Source organism: Pteropus medius, unplaced genomic scaffold (assembly GCF_902729225.1).
Source record: "Pteropus medius unplaced genomic scaffold, Ma_sr-lr_union100, whole genome shotgun sequence".
Classification (NCBI taxonomy): Eukaryota; Metazoa; Chordata; class Mammalia; order Chiroptera; family Pteropodidae; genus Pteropus; species Pteropus medius.
In genome coordinates, this window is record NW_024344370.1 from 14,439,982 (window position 1) to 14,461,390 (window position 21,409).

At 39.7% G+C, this 21,409-nt stretch overlaps 1 long non-coding RNA gene across 2 annotated transcripts; it reads right to left on the reverse strand.

The window, feature by feature from the left end:
• Positions 1-2,058: 2,058 nt before the first annotated feature.
• LOC120608273 (uncharacterized) lies at positions 2,059-21,132 on the reverse strand. Of its 2 annotated transcripts, none has more exons than XR_005654362.1 (3): positions 20,409-21,132; positions 9,765-9,868; positions 2,059-2,251 (listed from the first exon to the last, which is right to left on the reverse strand). It is a non-coding gene; the product is annotated as an uncharacterized LOC120608273 (long non-coding RNA). The 2 variants fall into 2 exon arrangements; XR_005654363.1 differs by lacking the exon at positions 20,409-21,132 and adding an exon at positions 19,726-20,161.
• Positions 21,133-21,409: the final 277 nt, after the last annotated feature.

The following is a 21,409-nucleotide window of genomic DNA, read 5'->3' on the forward strand; positions in this document are numbered from 1 at the left end:
TCTAGAGCAAGCAAACTGTTTTTTGCTTAGAGTATGTTATAAAACAAGTCAAATAGCAAAGTTTTCAAAAGATGTTTTTATTTATATTCTATATAATAGATTAAGTTAATTATTCACTTCGAATCATAGTTCTCTTACTTTATATGGGGTGTTTTGGGGAAAAGGAGGAAGAGAGACCCTTCCCCAGCCCACACACTCATCTTTTATACTGCTGGTCATGTCTTCATGTTCTCTCTGCTTCCTTCTCATCAAAACTTGCTCTGAGGACAGGTTACGGTGAGCTTGAATAAGGCACTTCTGGATCATAAGTTCACCTGTTGTGAGGACTGGGCTATCTGCATTTTGTCAGGAAAAACAACCCGTGGCAAAGAATTAGCCTCCTTGGGTGCAATGTCAGTTGGTAGAGTGAGTATCTAGAATAGAAGTTGCTTCTCTCAGACTCCTGACATTTGTCTACCTCTTTGCCTGCTCCTGAGGCCAAATAAGAGTCAAAGAATTTGGTTGATGCTTTGAGGTTGGGAACATTGACACTGTCACTCATCAAATAAATGAAATACCAGATATGTAAAATAATATTTTTGAGTATGTAAAAATCTATAAATGAAGATATTATCTCTCTGGAGAAGTGCTTTGCAAAGGCTAGCCCTTGGGGAGTTTATACGAGGATATTAGAATGAAAGTTTCAGCCTAGTTGTTGATGTGCCAGTGGATTTCATTGCCCACTCTGTTCCCTAAGGGGAAGTGTATCAGGCAGGGATTAGTTGCAGGAAACAGAAACTACTTTAAGTATTTTAACCAGAATGAGATTTATTTCAAGGAATGTGGTGTTAGAAAGTTTTAGAAGGGCTGGAGGGGTAGATTTGAGGGTGGGCCTACAGGAATGACTTTTGGAACAAGACCACAGAATGGGCCCCCAGGGGAGCTGCTGTTCTGGCTACCACCCAGAGGTGAGGAGTCGGGAGCCGCCACTGGAGCTCTGGCACTGTTGGTGTCAAGACTGGACCACCGGAGCTGTGAGCCAAGGACAGCCTCTGCCATCACTGATGCAATTGTTTCTTAATGTCCATGAAGATAATGGTTGGACACCGGACCATGGATGCAGAAAACTACCATCTCCATCTGCATGGCCTTGCATGCAGTGAGGAAATCTTTCTCCATTCTGCTTTTCAAATCTTGTTCAAGTGCCATCAATTGGCAGAACCTAATTTGCATCCAAAATCCTAATTGCAAGAGAATCTAAAAGTGATGATTTTTAATTCTGTAGTATAGGGGTTCAGAACAAGTCATCCCAAGATGTGCCTCTGTGGCACGTGGATTATTTTGAGTTAAAGGTAACCAAAACCCCGCAGGCTCAAAAGAAACTTCTGCTCCTGCTCCCACTGCTTAACTACCCAGAAGAATTTAAATTAGGGTACTTGCCCATAAAAAGAGTTATCACCAGAAATAACTTTTATGGCCTGTCTAAAAATATCTTAATTACTGAACATCTGCTCTCCTTATCGTTCTGCAATGACCTTCCTCCTCCCCTCTGAAGCCCCGAGGCACTTCATCTCATCCTTAGCTCAGAATGCCATATGTACCTCATGTTAATTTTTTGTCCCTGAACCTCTCATGTATGTGGCAGTCTCATAGGTACATATGTAACTAAATTTGGTTATTTTCCCTTGTTAATCTGTCTCGTGTAGGTTTACTTATTAGATCAGCCAAAAGAACCTTGCAGGGTAGAGGGAAGTTTCTTCCTCCTTCACAGTAGTCCAGGACAGCATACAAGAAGAGATATTGGAATTGATGCTAAGGACCGATTCTTCATATCTCTTCTAGGAGGAAGGACTGGGGCAGGGGGCAGTAAACAGGGGGTCAACTCCTCCTTCCCTCAGGTCAAGAGAGAAGGGCTTGAGGGGCACTACTCAGAAAGCTAGAAATGTGTCCTCTACAGTCTAGGAGAGAGGAGGGGGAATGCATTAAGACTCTTGCCTGGGAATCTAAAAATGAGAGATGTTCTGACTGCAGGAGCAAAGGCGTTCCTGGCACGATGCACGATGCACGATGAAGTGCATCGTGGCTGGCCTATTCTCCTGGAGTTTGGTATGCAAAAGAAATAAAGTAAAAGGAAGCATGAAGGTTTCCAATGGACATAATGGCTCACATTAGAGAGAGCTGGTACGGACTTCACTCTTGCTTGTGCAAATGAGTTGTCTGAAGGGGAGAAGTGGCTTCAGCAAGAAGCAGGTAGAGGTCAGTCCTGGAATTCCTAGAGGTTGAGGAAAGAGCCATAAGTGTAGAGCAAGAGGAAAGTATAGCAACCATATCAAAAAGGTCTCCCAAGAATTGATCAACATTTCCCCTAGAAGAAGATATTGGGTTTACATTCTGCCAGGCCTGGGGAATGTGCTGAAGGCTCACACCAGCTTCAGAAAAGTACGAATGGTTCTGCTTCCTAAAATCTCTTCTTCAATTCATGGGTCAAAAACTAGGTACAAGTGGGGGAGGAGGAGATGCAAGGTGATGAAAACAAGTGCTTTGGACTGAATTGTGTCCTCCCTCCTTAATTCATGTATTAAAGCCCCAACCACCCATGTAGATGAAGGAGGTAATTAAGGTCACATGAGGTCATAAGGGTTGAACCCTGATCTAATATTATTAGTATCCTTATCAGAAGAGATGGACAGAGATCTCTCTTGCCACCTTGTGTGGACATAGTAAGAAGGTGACTGCCTGCAAGCCAGGAAGCAAATTTTCACCAGGACCTGAACTGGTCAGCACCTTGATCTTGGACTTCCCACACTACAGAACAGTGAGAAATAAATTTCTGTTGTTTAAATCACCCAGCCTATGTTACTTCGTTATGGCAGCCTGAACATACTAACACAGTGAGACACCAACTCAGCCTCCTTCTCTGTCTGTTACTCTCGAGCTGAAGGAAGTGAAGGGTCTCTTAATCATGCTTAGAGTTTCAATGATTCTATAAAGCTGGATATTTTGCCTACTGAATTGAGATCACAACTTGTTTTTCATTCCCAGAGAGCGAAGAAAAATGTCATAGTATTGCTCGAGATGTCTTCCAGGGACTGGAGAAGAACTAGCCCAGAGTGGATTTAAGGAGTCGATGGAGACAGAAGAGAAAGATGCTTGATGACTACATCCTAAGAATGTTCTTGTTCAACATATTGATTATAAATTAGCCTTCAAAATCAATACATCATGTTACATAGTGTAGATAAGCCACATATCCTTAAAAGATGGAGAGACTCCAGGCCCCTCAGAAATTATTGTACCTGGCTGAGTATACCAGCCAGAACAGGACTGGCTCACCATGGATACAAAGACAAAGGAGAGCAGGCTGAGGTTGGTGACACTTATCTAAGTTCTGCACAGGGGTGGGCCTCTTGGCCCAACAGCCTAAAATATTTCCGTTTCTATGGCAAACCGTCCCTCTGGTGGGTGAAAGGGATCAATTAATTGCCGGTGTTGTGATAACATCCTCGCCTTTGGGTAAATTGGCTGCCTATGGCTGAGGGTGAGAGGGGGATGCACCCATTGGCTAACACAAGTCTTCTAGTCCTCTGGAATTTATTTGATGACTCAGTACATTTATGGATTGGCATTCTGGTTTGTGTGTTTCAGTCCCCGTGAGTTTGGTTAATGCGAATCTGCTCCTGAGCGAGAAGTTCATTCTGAGTGTCTGCTAAATATCAATCAATTATCAAGCAATGGATTGATAAAATTTCTAGTTTTAAGACTGATCCCCAAGTCTTAGTAAACTATCAAGGTAAGTACTTTATTGTGAGCTTTTTGGCAACCAGCTGGCTGTACTTCTGGAGACGTGTGCTATCAGAAGCCTTTCCATTTCTGAGGGCGCCAGGGGCCTGTATAGACATGGAGGAAATTCGACTTAGTGAGCACTCAGAGAATCCATACAGATCACAGCATTCAAATCGGAGTTATTTAGTGAATCACAACTTAATTTCCTCCCTTATTCATGGCTATTTTATTGTTGCAAAGGTTCATATAACTTCTTGTCTTAATATTAAATCATGTTTGGTATCCGATGGGTAAACTGCCACAGGTATGCAGCCAGAGCCCAGTTTTAACTTATGTAGTCTGACAAGGAAATGTAATTTCATTCCTGAAATTACAGTGATGTAATTTCATCACTGAAAACCAGAACAGGGAGATTCTGTCCATTAGCCACTTCTAGTGCTTCTTCGGCTACTCTGGCCCTTTTTCCAAGTGGGATAATTCTCATATCCCAAATAGCACAGCTCTAAAGCAGGCTACATGTTTTTCGAATGGGTAAGGACACATGCAAACATTCTTGACCTTCTACCAACATGAAACCAGAATAGGTTAATGCTCTCTCTGCAGGAAGAAGTTTAATCTGATAGGTGACAAAGAATCCAGATTTTGATGAAAAAAGGCAAAATAGGTGGCTTCTTTTCACCACTTGTCTTTAAATCTTTTAACTGATTGAACAAAGTGAAATCACTCAGGTTTAAGACTCAGCGTTTCAAATGTGTCTGTTTATTCGATGTTAGATTTTGAAGACATAGACTAATATTGTCAAAATTTAGTATACCCGTTAAAGAAAATCAACAAACAATTCGAAATGTATTTGCAGTCTATGTTGTTCAGTTGCCAAGCAAGGGTAAATGACACCAAGGGACAAGGCGTTTGGACTCCTTCTTATGTGATGCTAGAGTTTTCCCAGAAAAGACTAAATGCATGACAAAATAGGGTGGGCTTATCAATTCAAATGTCAATAAAGCTAAAGATAAAAACGTAGCAAGTTGAAACAAAAATAATTCTTTAATTTACATACCATAAAATTTGCCCATTGTGAGTGTTCAATTATTTTTAACCACTCGGCAGTTGTGCAACCATCACCGCACTTAGTTTTAGAACTTTTCCATTGCCCCCAAACTTCCCTTATGCTCATTTGCAATAAATCTCCACTCCACCCTCAGCCTCAGGCACTAATCTAATTTCTGTCTTTATAGATTTCATATAATTGGAATGTAATATATACTCTTTTGTACGTATGCTTCTTTCAGTTGGCATGATGTTTGGCTATTTTGAATGATATAGCAATGAACATTTTGTGCAAGTCTTTATGTAGATGTTTAGTTTTATTTTTCTTGCATAGATACTTCAGAGTGGAATTGCTGGGTTGTATGATAAGTTTATGTTTGTCTTTTTCAGAAACTACCAAACATTTTCAAAAGGGGCTCTCTCATTTTACATCCCCACTAGCAAAGTATAAATGTTCCCAATTTCTTGGCATCCTCCCAACACTTGTTAATGTCTATCTTGATTTTAGCTATTCTAGTGAGTGTGAAAAGACAACTTGTTGTTTTAATTTGCATTTCTCTGATGAGTAATGACATGAAGCACCTTTACATATACTTATTAGATATTTCTATATCTTTCTTTGAGAAATATTTATTTAAAGCTTTTGCTCATTTTTAATTGGATTGTCTTCTTATTATTGAATTGTGACAGTTATTTCTATATTCTGGATACAAGTTCTTTATTAGATGTATGATTTGCAAATGTTTTCTTTCAGTCTGTGGCTTGCTTTGACATTTTATTAGTGGGGCATTTTGAAGCAGTCTCTAACAGATTGTTTTGAGAGTGGAGAAAAATGAGCAGCATTGAATAAAGAGGGAGAAATCCTAAAACATAGCATAAAAGTTATTCTTAGAGGAATGTTGCAGTAAACCTAACATTAAATTAATATTAATAAGACAGTGGAAAAAAACAGGAGGTATAAAGTGGTTAAAAATTAATGCTATTGACTCTTTCTAGGGATAATAAAATAAAAGCCAAGAACTTCTAAGCTCTTTCCTCAATCTCTATGAATCCTAGGGTACCTTGACTCCAGGTGGGCCTGGGGAAGGACTGGTGGTGTTTTCTTCTCCATTTCTTTGTCTCTCCTAGGTGACATGAGATTGAGTGGATTAATAGAGGGGAAAAGAGAGGAGGTAAAACTGAGTACTCAGTAATATATAAAGAAAAATATAATGTGGAAAAGTTGGAATGAGAAAACTCAGGCTTATATCTCAGTTTTGTCCCAACTAGCTAAATTGCCTCAGGACACTTTACCTCAAAGTCTTTGTTTCTTTACCTTAAAAATGGGAACAATAATTTCATTTCACAGGGGATTGCGAGGATCAGGTGTATGTGTGTAGGGTGGAGTGGGTTGCCTGTAAATGTGCCTGCTGCACAGTAGGAACCCAGTAGACTCTACCACAAGGACCCAGGAAAGTTCTGGGCAAAGCATATTTAGGTGTGTGGCAAGAGTGTGCAATTCTGACAAAATTCTACATTCTCACTGTAAACCTACCCCCACACTAAGGGACAGAATCCCAGTGTCATCAGTAATTGGATTTGTGGAGTGAAATATAGGAAAGGCTCTCTGAAAGAAAGAAATCCCATAATTTTTTATTTCTTTTTTTTTTTTTAATCTTAAATTATTAGAGGTGTGGGAGATCTTACACTCTAGTTGAAAGATAAATGATACCAGAGAACAAACGGGAGAGGAAGAGATTAGTTGAAATCTAAGTACTGTGATTAAAAAAGAAAAAGGCAGAATTTTTCTCATCGGTCAAATGAAGGGATCAACATAGATCACCTCTGAGACTATTTCTTGTATATGATTCCACCATGAGGAAAAGCTTTTCACAGAAGTGAGACTGTACTTGCCAGGAGGAGAGTTTTCAGAAGAGCTTAAGGTGGTTGATGTTAGAGTTGCCAAAAAAAAAAAAAAAAAAAAAAAAAAAAAAAGTCCTTGAGAGAGAAAGTATTTTGAATGAGGTAAGAAAGCCGAAGTAAAGAATTCCTACCTTAAGACACATGTCAGCACTTAAAAGTAAATGTGTAAAAAAACTGAGGACAAATTTAATTCTGCAGATAGAATCTCCTTTATGTACGAATTCAGAAAAATTCGATTTTTGGAGTGAAATGCCGGGGATGGGTAATTTTGAGATCACAATGTTAGACATAGTAATGAAATTTGGAAAGGCCTGGAGATTCGCAAAAAGGTTATGAGAATCAGGAAGGCAACTGAGGCGGATCATTTAAAGGTCCTAGACCTATACCTGGGCTTGGAGAAATACCATGATCCATATACGTCACTATTAAATAGATTGTCATTGAAAAGAGTGTTTCAGAGACTGGCAATTTCCCATAATTCTCTAGGCCTGCAAACCTGGCTGTGAGTAGTGAGTAGTTTAGACCCACCAGGACATTTATTTGTGGTATGTATAACGTCTATGACTGAGTTGTAAAGTATGTACTTCAATACTTAAATATGATGTTCTATAAAAATATGACTACTAAAGTAACTTAGTCATCACACCTGTGCTGAATATTTCCCATCTTTCCCTATGAATCTTTTCTATACATGCGACTGCTCTGCTCTTGGCCTCAAATGCCTGCCCTTCGGCAGGGCCCTTTGCTCTCCAGATCCTTGTTGGGATGCTGGCAAGTACCATACCTTGGTGCTAAGCATTAGAAAAGAAACCTGATTCAACTGATCAACCTCAGGAGACTGGGAGCTCTGTGTGTGTGTGTGTGTGTATTATTAAATAAATATTATTATTATTGTGTGTGTGTGTGTATGTGTTTAATTACAATAGCGACATGATATTTAAAGATTTCTGAGTATATCAAATTGTATACAGGAAAAATCGAGAGCCACATTTTTCTTTTGAATCCCTAAGGAACATCAGAATTTTTTACCTAGTTTTATTTCAGAATTACCTGAGCTCTCTCTGTGTGTAGCGTTCATAGTGTGATGTGCACAGCATGTAGTCATATGTTCACAACTGAATCACAAGGCGAGGGAATGCTAACTTTGAATGAGACGCTCTCTCTGAGACTCACAGTCTCTCACTACCTCTGTTCTCTTCCTTTCAATGAAAATCTTAGTTATGAAAATAATCTCAGAGTTGAAAAAGCATTAGGTGAGAATCCTTTTCTCTTCTGAACAATTTAAAGATATTTTTGAACACAGGAAATATTTTTCATTACAAAAATAGTACATTATTGTCATAAAAACTTTAAGTAAAAATAGGTAAAATAAAATATAAAGGTACCCCATTCCCCTTTCAATCCTTATTCCCAAACCCAAATCCCATACTCAGGGGTAACCATTGCTTAAACATATTTTTAAAAGGACTTAATAAGCAGAACACATTTTCTTCAGATTTTTTTGCTTTAAGATATGAAAAAAAAATGTCAGAGAAAGAGAATGCATCTATATCTTGCCGATTTTAGCTGGGCAGAAAGGGATAACACTGACACAAAATGGATTCAAGGCTAGAAAGAATCATATAAAGAAGGTAGCAAAAAGAATAAGAGACAAGATTAAAAAAAATTCTAAGAGAAAAGTGTACCCCTAGACAGAAATTTGATTTCTTGGGTGGGGGGTGGAATTAAGAAGAGATTCAGTATTACCGAGTTTTAAGAATTGAAACTTCCAGAGAGAAGTAGAGATAGAATGTGGTTCACACACCATGGGAAATGGTTCACTCAAGGGAATGTGAAGTGTGTCAGCGGGATGGTGACAAGGGTCCCCCATGGCTGCCAGTAAAATGAAGAAGATAGTTGGTGACATTTGATTGCTAAATGCTCAGTTTCAAGCCCTTGGGCAAAACCCACGTTGTATAGATGCAAAGGAATGATGAGATGGACTAAAAATGGTTGGTAATAAGAAAATAGAAAGCATGACATGAGAAGAAGGACATCGATGACCTCAATAGTACATTTCTTTTTTAATAATTGAAGATGATGATTATAATTAGAGGGTGTGGCTAAGAAAATAAAGACCAGTAATGTTTACTAAGTAGGGCATATGGGAAAATCTTTCTGGTTTTTGTTTATGGCTACAGCGGTTGGCAAAGCCTACTACTGATTTGTCACTAGCCTTCTCAGAATTTTTTCTTTTTCTTTCAAAAATAGCCACCATATTTTTTGAGGTCATTGTATTGGGATTAGAGCTCTTAAGGCATTTTGCATGAGGAAATGTTTGAAAATAAGATCCTCCCCCACAAGCTAATTGTGGGCTTGAACTCATTTAGGAAAGAGAGAAAAATCCTCCTTAAAGGGAAGTGAAAAGAAAAATGAGGAACAATTGCATGAAAGAGGTAGACTAGAGATGTTTATGTTCAGTAACTTTGTTTTATCGGTTTCTGGGTGTAATGTGAAAAAAATTAATAGATGATGCTTGAATGGGAAGTGGTGAAGTGGAAAGAAGAGAATGAATTCACCAAAATAAGGTTAAGCTATTTTTGTTATTATTGTCAAGCAGTTATTATTTATTAAACTAGGGTTTATTTAAGTATAGGAATTATGAAGATAAAAAGTTGATATGTAAAAAGACATAACGCTTGTTTTGTTATTTATGTTTTTAAACTTCTTTTGCAGCACTTTGCCCGCTAGAGTATGTTGCACCATTAGTTGGAAATTTGGCTTTGAAAAGTCAGCAACCAGTATTTTCTCTAGTTATCCCACCTGTTGAGCCTCAAGACTAGAAGGGAGGATTTAGAGCAAGCATTTCTTTAGGTGGATAGACCGAAGCCAGTGTGGAGCAGGGGGAGTGTTTAATAGAAAGTGGCAAAACTAGCTTTTTACCCCTCCAGTCCTGAGTAGCTGTTTGAACCTAAACAATGGGTTAAATAAATAAATGAGTTGAATAAATCTTTGGAAATCGCATGCTTATTAGCTGCATGCTAAAAAACAAAAAACAAACAAAAAACACTTACTTGCATTTCAGACTGTTGACTATCAGGAGCCCCAGTCGTGGTTAGAATCTTCTTGCATAGTAGGAACAGTGTGGTCACATGGCAACATCAGGAGAATGTGATCACTAGGCCGCAGAGAGGGTGAGAACAAAGGCAGCTTTAGGCTCTACCTACATTCTCTCTTCTTCTGCCCTGCTCTCCTCTTCTTTTCTCTCCTCCTCCTTCTCCCCTCCCCTTCTCTCCTCTTTTTCTTGACAACTTTCTTTTTTCCTCTGTCTACTCGGCTGGTCCAAAATGGCTTCTTCTAGTTACCCCACCTTCTCTCCCTGCTCTCCTTACATTTGCATGTGCTGCGTCTTTACCCTGGACTGTTCTCTCTCCTCTTAGCCTGACTACACCCTGTCTGCTCCTTCAGAGTCTTCTTGGTGCAGTCTTTTCCAAGTAGCTGCCCTCCATCCCTCAAAGCTGGATGTGTCCCACCTGTGAGCTCCCAGGTTCACTGGTGCCATCCACTCCATCTTAGGTCATTCTACCGTATTGCAATTGTCCGACCACTTGTGCTTTTTCCCCACTGCACTGTGAGCCCCAAGAAGACGGGATTGTCCCTTGTGCCCCGACAGCTTCATACAGAGCATGGAAAAACCTGTTGGTGTGCCCTGAATGGTGTGCCCTAGGATTGTATAGTGCCCTTCTGACCAGGAGATCAATAAATACTTATCGAATGGATGAATGAGTAAACAAACAAACAAACAATTAACAAATTGATTATTCACACTTCCGAATCACACATAAATTGTTTGTGTAATCACAATATCTGTTCTTCCCAGCTTTGTCTTCATCAGTAAGGCATACATCAGATATACTTGGGTCTGGGGTTTAAGTCCAGAAGAATTCTATAATGCAAATCAGTACAGTTCTATCACTAAGTAAAACTTCACAGAAACTAATAGAGAAGAACCCTGGCTTACCCATCGTCTTGAATTCCCTGACTAAGGATTCCAGTGGCTGGTGTAACCCAGCTGTCTAAGAAACAGGACACCTGAAGGGAGATAGTTCAAGATGAGTAGCTTTGTCCATATCTGGGAGGCAAGGTCTACATTAGATAGCAAATGACTGAACAGTTTCCTCCAGGAGTCCATTACTACCCACTTCCATCTAGGCTCATGCTCACCTGTAAAAGGAGGGTGATAATATAGATTTAAATCCTAAAGTTTTTCACAGTCTGGTATAGGTAATCCTATTCTAGCTCTTTTCCATAACAGCGGATCTAACTGCCAAGTTACAGGTATCATATTCCCCAGTGGGGCCTATTGTGAATTCTTGAGATATCAACATCGAGAAAAACCACGTTCTGTTTCTAATTGGAAGCAGAAGGGGATAAACTATACTCTTTGAAGAGAAGGTGGGATTTCTTTGCTAAAGCTCATGGGGAAATTTTTGGCTTACATGATTTTGCTGCCTTGACCACATAGGTCAGAATGTCCCCAGGTATAAGAAACCCATTTCCAGTTGTCAAATTCTGTACCAACTCAGGATTAATTTCTCTCTTGGATAGTTTCAGTGCCCTTGTCCATAGTCATGTTTGTCTCTCGAGCATCCTTTAGTCAAAAGAAATAAGTACAAAGAAAATCTTCACGGTAGCCTGAGGGGCATTCCTTACACAGGAGCACAAGAGGAGTTTCCAAGAAACAAATGAGGATCTAGGATGAGATCAGGTCAGTCTCCATTGAAAATGGCTATTTAAACAGTGAGCTTCTAACATAGGTGACTGCATAAAATTTCACTATTAGGATAGGAATCATGTGTTATGTCCACTAAATATTTTGTTTTGTTAATTTCAACTCCAGTTCTTGGTTTCTGGGACATTTTAGATTAGGTAGAAGCTGAAAAGAGGTAGCTCACAAGTAAATTATTTCTTTTTGTGGTATAAATAACCCAACTGGTGGTGTGTTGGCTGATGGTAATGGTTCAAGCCAAGCTTTGTTCTTTCCTGGGTTAAAGTTTTTCCAGGATCACATTTAGGAGCAACTACATCCTTTCCTTACTAAGGTTTGAACTATAGAAGGAGAAATGGAAAGGAGGAAGCTTGTCTGACATTGGAGTCACTAAATATTCCATTCCAGAAAGCCAACCAGCACTTGGTCAGCCATTCAGAGTTAAAAAGCCCCAGGACACCTGGATCAGGTGCTTCTTTCTTTACTTTAACAATATGGGAGCTACATATTCAGATAATATTGAATGTAAACTGACCAGTTAGCTTCCCAAAGTCCCATACAAATCACCTATCAGGCATCGGATAGTGCCAAAAATAGTCTTGTAGACAAAAATATCTGCTCCACTTCCCAATCCTTGATGCCTAAAATACCACTACTAAAGGTTTTTATCTTCGTATTGAAGAACTAAGTTCACAAGCCAGAGGTTTGGGATTGTGTCATTGTGTCATTGTGGCAAGTCACTTCATCTCTTTGAGCCCCAGTTTCTCATCTATAAAATATAATCAATAATACTATCTTTCAGATTGTTGTGGGAATAAAACGAGATTAGTTACTGTCAAACTTTGGTACATTTGATAATTATCTTGGGTGTATGACGAAAATGTAAATTCTTGGACCTCTTTCAAGAGTTAGTGTACAGACTTATTTTGCCAAGGCAAAGAATTGTACGAACGTAAGTAATTGTTCTTGTCATCCTGCACATTCCTGGATGGATTAACACTTTGAGTGCGAACCAGCTGTTGCACAACAGAAAAGGGAGTGGGGTTGAAAAAATGGACATTTACTAAATATCTAATATTGTCTAGGCCCATTTCACACATTATGCAACTTAATTGTATGAGGTAGGGTTAGAATTCCCATTTTACGGCAGCGGAAGCTGAGGCTGAGAGAAGTTAAGGTTCTTGTTCAGCATTACACAGCTAACAAATGACAAGTTTTGTGAACCTGCTTTACTCGCTTCCAAAGCCCAAGTTCTTCCCAGTATACTGGAATTAATTTATTAATTAGCTATGGATTCTTTCTAAATGATCATAAGCAGAGACCAGACTTTTAGAAGAGGAGAGAAAGATATAAATATGTCCTAAAAGTGTGAGTCTCAGATCAGAAGCTTCAGGATCACCCTAGGAACCTGTTTGAAATGCAAGCTCTTGGGGCCCACCCCAGACTTCTGCATCAGAAACTCTGGAAGTGAGGTTCAGAAATCTGAGCTTTAACAAGCCCTGCAGGTGATTCTGATACACATTCACATCTGACAACCTCTGCTATAACCTGAGGCACTGAGTGTGAGTGTGTCTGCGTGTGTCTATGTTGTGGGGAGGACTCTGAAAGAGTGGAGGGGAGGGGCAGCATGAGGGCACCATGAGAAGGGGGAAGGTAACTGAAAGTAGAGATAGGCGATCTCAGAGTGCTCATCTTCACTCCTGATCTTACTCTGTTGTCTCGGTCTCACTAAGAGGCCCCAGCAAGATGTGGCTGTAGCCCACACACGCCATACCAGAGAATAAACTGATGTCAGGATAGTCTTCAGTGTATTAAAGGATTTGCTAAATATCTGAGCTAATCATTCATTCATTTTACTTAGGCAACTGGCAATTTAGGGCAATAAGAAAAGGTTCAGGCAAATATCAGAATCATCTCATAATGAACGGAGACAGAAAATGTGCATTTAAAAAATATTCCTCTATCTTTTTGCTTTGACCTCACCTCCCCATACTCTCCCTCTCAGAAACACTATCTGGCCATCATTGGAACTATCTTGCTTGCTTTCAAATTAAAAAAAAAAAAAAAAAAAGTGTCGAGATTTTAAAAGAGTGAATGGAAATCAATAACCAAGTAACAGGAGGCTTAAAGATAATTAGAAAATAAATATCCTTAAGAGTGGAATTACAAGAGTGTCCAGTCAAGATGGCAGAATATGTAAACACTGTGCTTGCCTCCTCTCACAACCGCATCAAAATTATAATTAAACTACAGAACAACCATCATTGACAATCACCTGAAGTCTAGGTAAACAGAGTCTTATAACTAAGAATATACAGAAGCCACCTCGAGACCAGTAAGAGGGGCAGAGACGTAGAATGGGCTGTGCCCACACCCACATGTGGCAGTTAAAACCTGGGAGGGCTATCTCAGCTGTAGAGTCCCCCCTGAGGAGCAAAGGGTCCCAGCCCCACCCCAGGCTCCCCAGCCCAGAGTTTCAGTGCCGGAAAGAACAGTCCTCACAACTTCTGGCTGTGAAACTAGTGGAGATTGTAGCTGAGTGAGACAGAGGGGGCTGCCAGAGTACCAGGTACTCCTCTTAAAGGGCTTGTACATGGACTTACTTGCTGATGGACCTACTTGCTCTGAGCTCCAGTGCTGGGGCAGCAGCTCAAAAGTAGCCAGGGACATACAGGAAAGAACTAAATGGACTGGCTGGAGGGGCAGCTTTCTCCCCAACAGAAGCGCTGGCAGAATCCATTGTTCCTTTATTGAGCCCTCCTCCAACCCAGTGTGCATGCGCAGATGGGTGCCATATCTGAGTCTCCATCAACCTAACACCATTCACCCTGCTCTGGTAATTCCCTGAGACCCTGCTCCACCCAACTTGTGGACCCACCCAGGCTGTTTCCAGTGTCCTTACATAAAAACGACCAGTCTTGGCTCATGTTGCGGACTTTCCTAAAATCTCTCAAAGGTTCACAAACCTCAAACAAGTAGCATCTGGCCTCTGCATGCCCCATACATCTTGATAAGCAGCATAAAACCTGGCACTAGCAGCACCTGGCCTCAGCTCACAGCTTAGCCTTTTCTAGGCACCTCTAAGCCCAGCACAAGTGGCAACCACCTGCAGATCACTTTGTAGTTCATACCAAGTTGCCTCGGGCAAGACACAGATAGCAGCTGATCTTGGCATGCACCAAAGCCCTTCTCAAGAAGCCCCAGAACCAGTACATTCAGCGGCCAGCTTCAGACTCCACAAAAATACCACCCAACTATCCCCCAGAATGAAACACCCAAAGGGCTGACTTGGCGAGCACCAGAGCCTCACTAAAGCCAATCCTGCTCTGTAGGGTCAGCCCCTGCACAACAACTCCACTGTAGTCAGGAATAGTCCTTACAACCAATCAACTTGAGATACAACTCCATTCACTGACATACAAACAGCAACCAAGGCTGAACTACAACAGGAGGTACATACAAACACAACCCACACAAGAGACACACCTGGAGCACCCAGCTCAGGTAACCAGGGAGAGTGTGCCACTTGGCTCCACAGGACACCTACTATGTAAGGCCACTCTACTAAGACCAGGAGACATAACAACTCTACTAATACATAAACACACACACACACACACACACACACACACACACACACACACACAGGGCAGCCAAAATAAGGAGACAAAAAAACATGTCCTACATGAAAGAACAGAGCAAAGCTCCAGAAGAACTAAACAAAATGGAGATGAGCAATCTACTAGAGGCAGAGTTCAAAACACTGGTTATAAAGATGCTCAATGATCTCAGTGAGAACGTCAACAAAGAGATAGGAAATGTAAAAATGGAGATAAAAATATATATATATAAGAGAACTAGTCAGAAAATGAAGAATACAGTAATTGAAATGAAGAATACATTAGAGGAAATCAACAGATTGCATGAAACAGAGGATCGAATCAGTGATTTCAAAGATAAGGTAGCAAAAAACACCTAATCAGAAGAGAAAAAGAACAAAGAATCTAAAAAAGTGAGAGTAGTTTAAGGGGCCTCACAGGGATACCAGAAGAAGAGAGTGAGCAAGAAATTGAAAACCTATTTGAAGAAATAATGATGGCAAAATTCCCTAACTTGGTGAAGGAAATAGATATACAAGCCCAGGAAGTACAGAGAGTCCCAAACAAGATGAATCCAAAGAGGTCCACACAAACACCCATTATAATTAGTGAAATGCAAAACAGAAAAAAAAAAAAAAAGAGAATCTTAAAAGTAGCAAGAGAAAATAGTTACCTGGAAAAGAGCTCTCATAAGACTGTCGCCTGATTACTCAACAGAAACTTTGCAGGCCAGAGGGGTTGGAATGAAATATTCAAAGTAATGAAAAACAAGGACCAACAACTAAGATTACTCTACCCAGCAAAGCTATTGTTTAGACTCAAAAGACAGATAAAGAGCTTCCCAGACAAGAAAAGGCTAAAGGAGTCTATCACCATCAAACCAATATTACAAGACATGTTAAAGAGACATCATTAAGAAGAAAAATCAAATCAAATATATGAATAATAAAATGGCAATGACTGCATATCTATCAACAATTATTCTAAATGTAAGTGGATTAAACGTTCCAAACAAAAGACTTAAGGTGACTAAATGGATAAGAAAACAAGATTCTTACATGCGAGACTATGCGAGACTCACTTCCGATAGAAAGACATACATAGACTGAAAGTATGGAAAGGACAAAGAGATGGAAAAAGATATATCATGAAAAGGGAAACAAACAAAAAAGCTTGGATAACAATACTTACACCAGACAAAATAGACTTAAAAACAAAGGCTATAACAAGAGACAAAAAAGGACCCAGTAATTCCACTTCTGGGTATTTGTCCGAGGAAACTCAAAACACTGCTTTAGGGGGATGTGTGAATCCATATGTTCATTACAGCATTATTTACAATAGCCAAGATATGGAGGCAGCGTGGGTGTCCATCAGTGAATGAATAGATAGAGAAAAGATGGTCATATATACAATAAAATATTGCTCAGCCATAGAAAAGAATGAAATTTGCCACCTGTGACAATATGAATTGACCTAGAGGGCATTGTGCTGAGTGTAATAAGTCAGATTGAGAAAGACATGCTATATGATTTCACTTATATGTGGAATCTAAAGAACGAAATAAATAAATAAAACAGAAACAAACTCATAGATACAGAGAACATTTTGATAGCTGCCAGATGGGAGGTGGGATGGGAGAATGAATGAAAAAGGGAAAGAGATTAATTGATAGTTGCAAAACAGTCATGGGTGTGTAAAGTATAGCATAAGGAATACAGTCAGTAATATTGTAATAACTACGTATGGTGTCAGATGGGTGCTGGATTTATCAGGGTGATCATTTTGTGAGTTATGTGGATGTCTGATCACTGTGTTGTACATGTGAAATTAATATAATATTGTATGTCAACTGTAATTAAAAAATAAAAAAATGTTAAAAAAGAATGGAAAATTGACTAAACTTCAATTTTTGAACTAACTATATAAGACCATGAACACAAATTAACCATAAGCATATAGGAGACTGTAGGAAATTACTAAATGTGGCAGAAATGGATTCTTTCATTGAATTTCTTAACGTATTTAAGATGTAGTTTTTGAGCAACCAAATATATTCTCATGGTTCAAAATTTAAAAGATTCAAGAGGGCACACGGTGAAAAGTTTCCCTCATTCTTAACTCCACTCAACTCTAACTGTAGGCTACCAAAGTCATCAGTTTCTCATAAATCTTTCTAGAGAAAGTTTACAGATTTAAACATTTTACATGAATTTCAGCATAGTATACAGTCCTCTGCATCTAATTTTTAAAAACCTAATAATATATGCTTCAAACCATTAAAATATACTTTATATAAAAACATAAGCTAGAAATACCAGTGTGCCTTCCAAAAGGCATTTTTTTATTCCCAGAATAAAGAGATATTTTAATGTAACTTGTTGCTCTGTGAGATAGTGCTGAATTCATAAACCTTGTATTTAACTCTGTCATCCAATAGTGGTCTCTTGTTGTTAGAGAGAAGCAGGAGGAAATGAGCTGGTGCCTCTGGTGAACACACTTGGGCTGGGTGGCCAAATAAGAGGTGGCTGCCATGTGTCAGATCTTGACCTTTGCAGGTCCAGAAACATCCCTTTATTTCACCAGGAGTTGTTCCAGCTCAGTGGAACTCTCAGAGAAAACTTATAAATGCCCATTTAAAACAAAACTCAAAAGAGTCAAGTAGACTTCTGTTGACTGGTGAGTCCTGTCTCTCCTCTAGGTAAGTCTACCTAGGCAACCAAATTACTCTCTAGAAGGTACTCTGCAAAAGCAGACTCAGAGCCTGAGGCATTAGTGGGCGGTATTATCGGTGTCTGATATTGAGCTACTCATAACTTTTGGTAAGGAAACTCTGACCCGTATAGCTATTTTTTTTTTCTTAAATAGTTATTACTTATGCTTATAATGGGCCAAGCACTTTACTCCTGAGGTTACATTCAATTCTCACAAAATGCCGTGAGGTAAATCTAATTCGTATGTTACAGATGAAGAAACTGAGGCTAAGAATGGTTAAACAGCTTGCCCAAGATCACAGGAAACTCCTAACTAGTCCCTCTCCACTCTCTCTCTATGATCTTTGGGCAAACCCTCCAATTAATACATTCACTTCTCACACAGGCTCAAGAATCTTAGGGTCGTAGTTCTCTGTATTATATCCCAGTCCTGATGGCACACCTTATTTCTCCAGCAACCATTCACTGATGCATCCAGCATCATTGGCTCCTTGGACCTTAGAGATATAAGTATGAAGGGGCTCCCATCTCAGGCCCTAGTCTAGGCCTGAGAAAAGACCTAGAAACTAATATTTACGATACAGGATGCTCTCATAGAGACAAGATGTATCAAACATTACCCAAGGGTATCAGGAAATGGCTAACATTTATTAGCACTTACCACATGCCAGGAACTGCTCTAGTTTTTTTTACACTTATTTAATCATCTCAACAATCCTCCAAGGGTGGGACTATTATTATGCCATCTTATTGATGAGGAAACAGTCATAGAGATTTTATGTAACTGGCCCCAATGACACACCCTCTAAGCTAAGCATTTCCATTACGTGTTTTTCTTAGTTCCATTCAGAGGACAACATATCTGAGTTTTGTGGCACTTTGCCATAACTCTTAAAAGCTAACTGTGTTATAGTTAATATTTGATGATGTGGTAGCTAGGGCAGTTTCTGTGGAGAAAGAGTGAAATACGGAAGTACCCAAGGAAACTGCTTTGATTTTTGACTGCGGTCGGCTCATCCTTGAAGGAGAGATTGGGTGAGGAGAGTTGACTTGGTATAGACATAAGCCACTTTCAGAACTGATAACTCATTTCATTTAGGGTATGGTGCTGTTGTGCCTGGATTAACTTTTCATTCCCTGCACTGGCCATGCAGCCTTCCCACTGGGAAAAGTCCTATTTTGCAGCTAGGCAAACACTATATCCTCCAATTAGCCAGTTTGCTCTCCAGTGTGTGATAGTGGTCACAAGAAAAACTCGTATAAATAACTCAACGTGACCCATTACTGCCATTAGAAAAATAACTCAAACCAAGATTTACTGGCTCTGACGTCCTAATCTCATTTATCCAAAGAGCAGTATCATTCCATTGATCCTAAATGAATCACCTCCAGAGAGGGGGTTTCACAGAAATGCACATGTATATAACATGAACCAGAACCCACATTTCACATGGATGGGACCTATGGGGAAGGAGGACTAAGGAGGCATTTTGGAAAAGAGTTGGTCTGGAATGGAGTGTGGACTGGGAAGGGAAGACAGAGATGGTCTCTCCTAGGAGAGGTTTGAAGATCTGTTCTCAGAGCAGGACGAAGGGCAGGAGTTGGAGGAGGGAGTCAGGGGAGTTGCCTCTCTCTCGTTTCTCTTCTCTGAGAATTGATCCCGTTTCACAGGATGGGTACCCAAATGTTGTGTCTAAATTACATGGCCTTATTATTTCTTAGCCATAGCTGACTTGTCCAGGGGGACTTCCCAATCTCAGTAGAGGGAATCGGATTTGTCTCTGAGGAATTTGGATGTTTAAACTGAGAAGCGTTATATCAGGAATGCAGGCTGTTGAGTGAGGCTAGCGACCAGGAACATTTGCTGAATCTGCCTTGGGTTTAGCCCTCCTTCTTACTGGTTGTGGAGATTTTCCTGGAACTTCCTTATTTATTTGTTTGTTTGTTTACTTACCTGTTTAAGTTGGCTAGGATTGATTTCTCTAATTTGGGATTAGAAGAGATCTATCTAAGACTGTCAGAAAGCTGGCAAACACCTCTTCAGGCTTTGTTGTTACCTTCCCAATTCTGATTGAAGGAAACCAATTTCTTCTAAGTAAGATGGACAGGTTACTTTGCTGCACATTAAGGTTCCGTAGAAGTCCGAGTCTACTTGAGAGTGAAAACCAAGAAAAGTGATTTTTTTTCTCTATCCCCCACCCCATCATTTAACTTATATCATTATATCTCAGGGAATAAGATTAAGGTCCAACTGTAATTGACTCCAGCCAGCAACGGCTGAGAAGTCTGCCACCTGATGATGGTTAAGATTTCTAGAACATATTAGTGGCTACTAAGCCAGACTTATTGCATCAGAATATCTACGGAATATCTAGGGCCCAGGAACGTGTATTTTAAACATGCTCTCTTATTAAGTTTTATGTTATTTTTTAAATAGATTATATATACACCAGTTATATTGGATAATTCCAGTTCTTTAAAAACATTCACTAATCATTGGCTTACTATATTAGTTTCCTAGGGCTACCGAAACAAATACCAAAAATGTATTCTTTCACTGTGCTAAAGACTAGAAGTCCAAATTCTAGGTATTGCCAGGCTCATGCTCCCTCAGAAGATTCTAAGGAAGACTCCTACCTTGCCTCTCCCAGCTTCTGGTAGTTGCCAGCAATCCTCGACATTCCTTGGCTTGTAGATGCTCCACTCCAGTCTCTGCCTCCACTGTCACATGGCCTTCTCTCCTCTGTGTTTGTGTCCCTATTTCCCTCTTCTTATAAAAACAGCATTCATTGGATTAGGGCCCATTCTAATTGAGTATGACTAACTTTAACTGGATCACATCTGTAAACACCTTATTTCAAAATATGATCACATTCACAGTACCAAGGGTTGGAACTTGAACATATCTTCTTAGGAACACAATTCAACCCACATTTCCCATTACAGGTTTATGCTGTTTCTAATTTTTTCCAAATGACAATGCTGCAGTGAACAGTCTTTTATATAAATCTTTGGCGTCATCTTCTCTGGTTATTTCTCTCTGATAGGTTACTAGAAGTGAGTGATGAGTCAGAATATCAATTAGAGTTCAATTAGAAAAAAAACCACTTATATTTTCACAACACTGGGGAATTCATGCATACAAATGATTAGGTCCTAGAAGTGGCTGACTGACGAGCAGTCAGGGGAGGTGAGGTTACCCACCACCCCTGTGAGCACCAGTGGTCGTGGGTATCCGAAGGAATCTAGAATCACAAAAGGCCTGCGGGGTGGGAGTATTTTAATTTAATAAATGACATTTTCCCCTAACTTCAAAGGAAATACATATGCTCTGTAAGAAATTTGGAAACTAGAAAAGCAAACAGAAAGATATTAAAACCCCTTCTAATTTTAGTACTCAGTGACAACCAACCACTGTTAACAAGTGCCTCGTGCACCAGCGAGTATTCAATAAATATTCTAGAAACTCAGAGGAATTATGTATGAATTGCCCTTTTACATGCAAAGTGAGAGTTGCTATTCACAGGAGTGTCCATATTCTTTCTGAACATTGAAGCTTCTCTTTGATATTTGTTCTCCTGAATTCTTGAACTTATATCATTGTCAAACATACAGCATGATGCAACTCGAAAACCCAG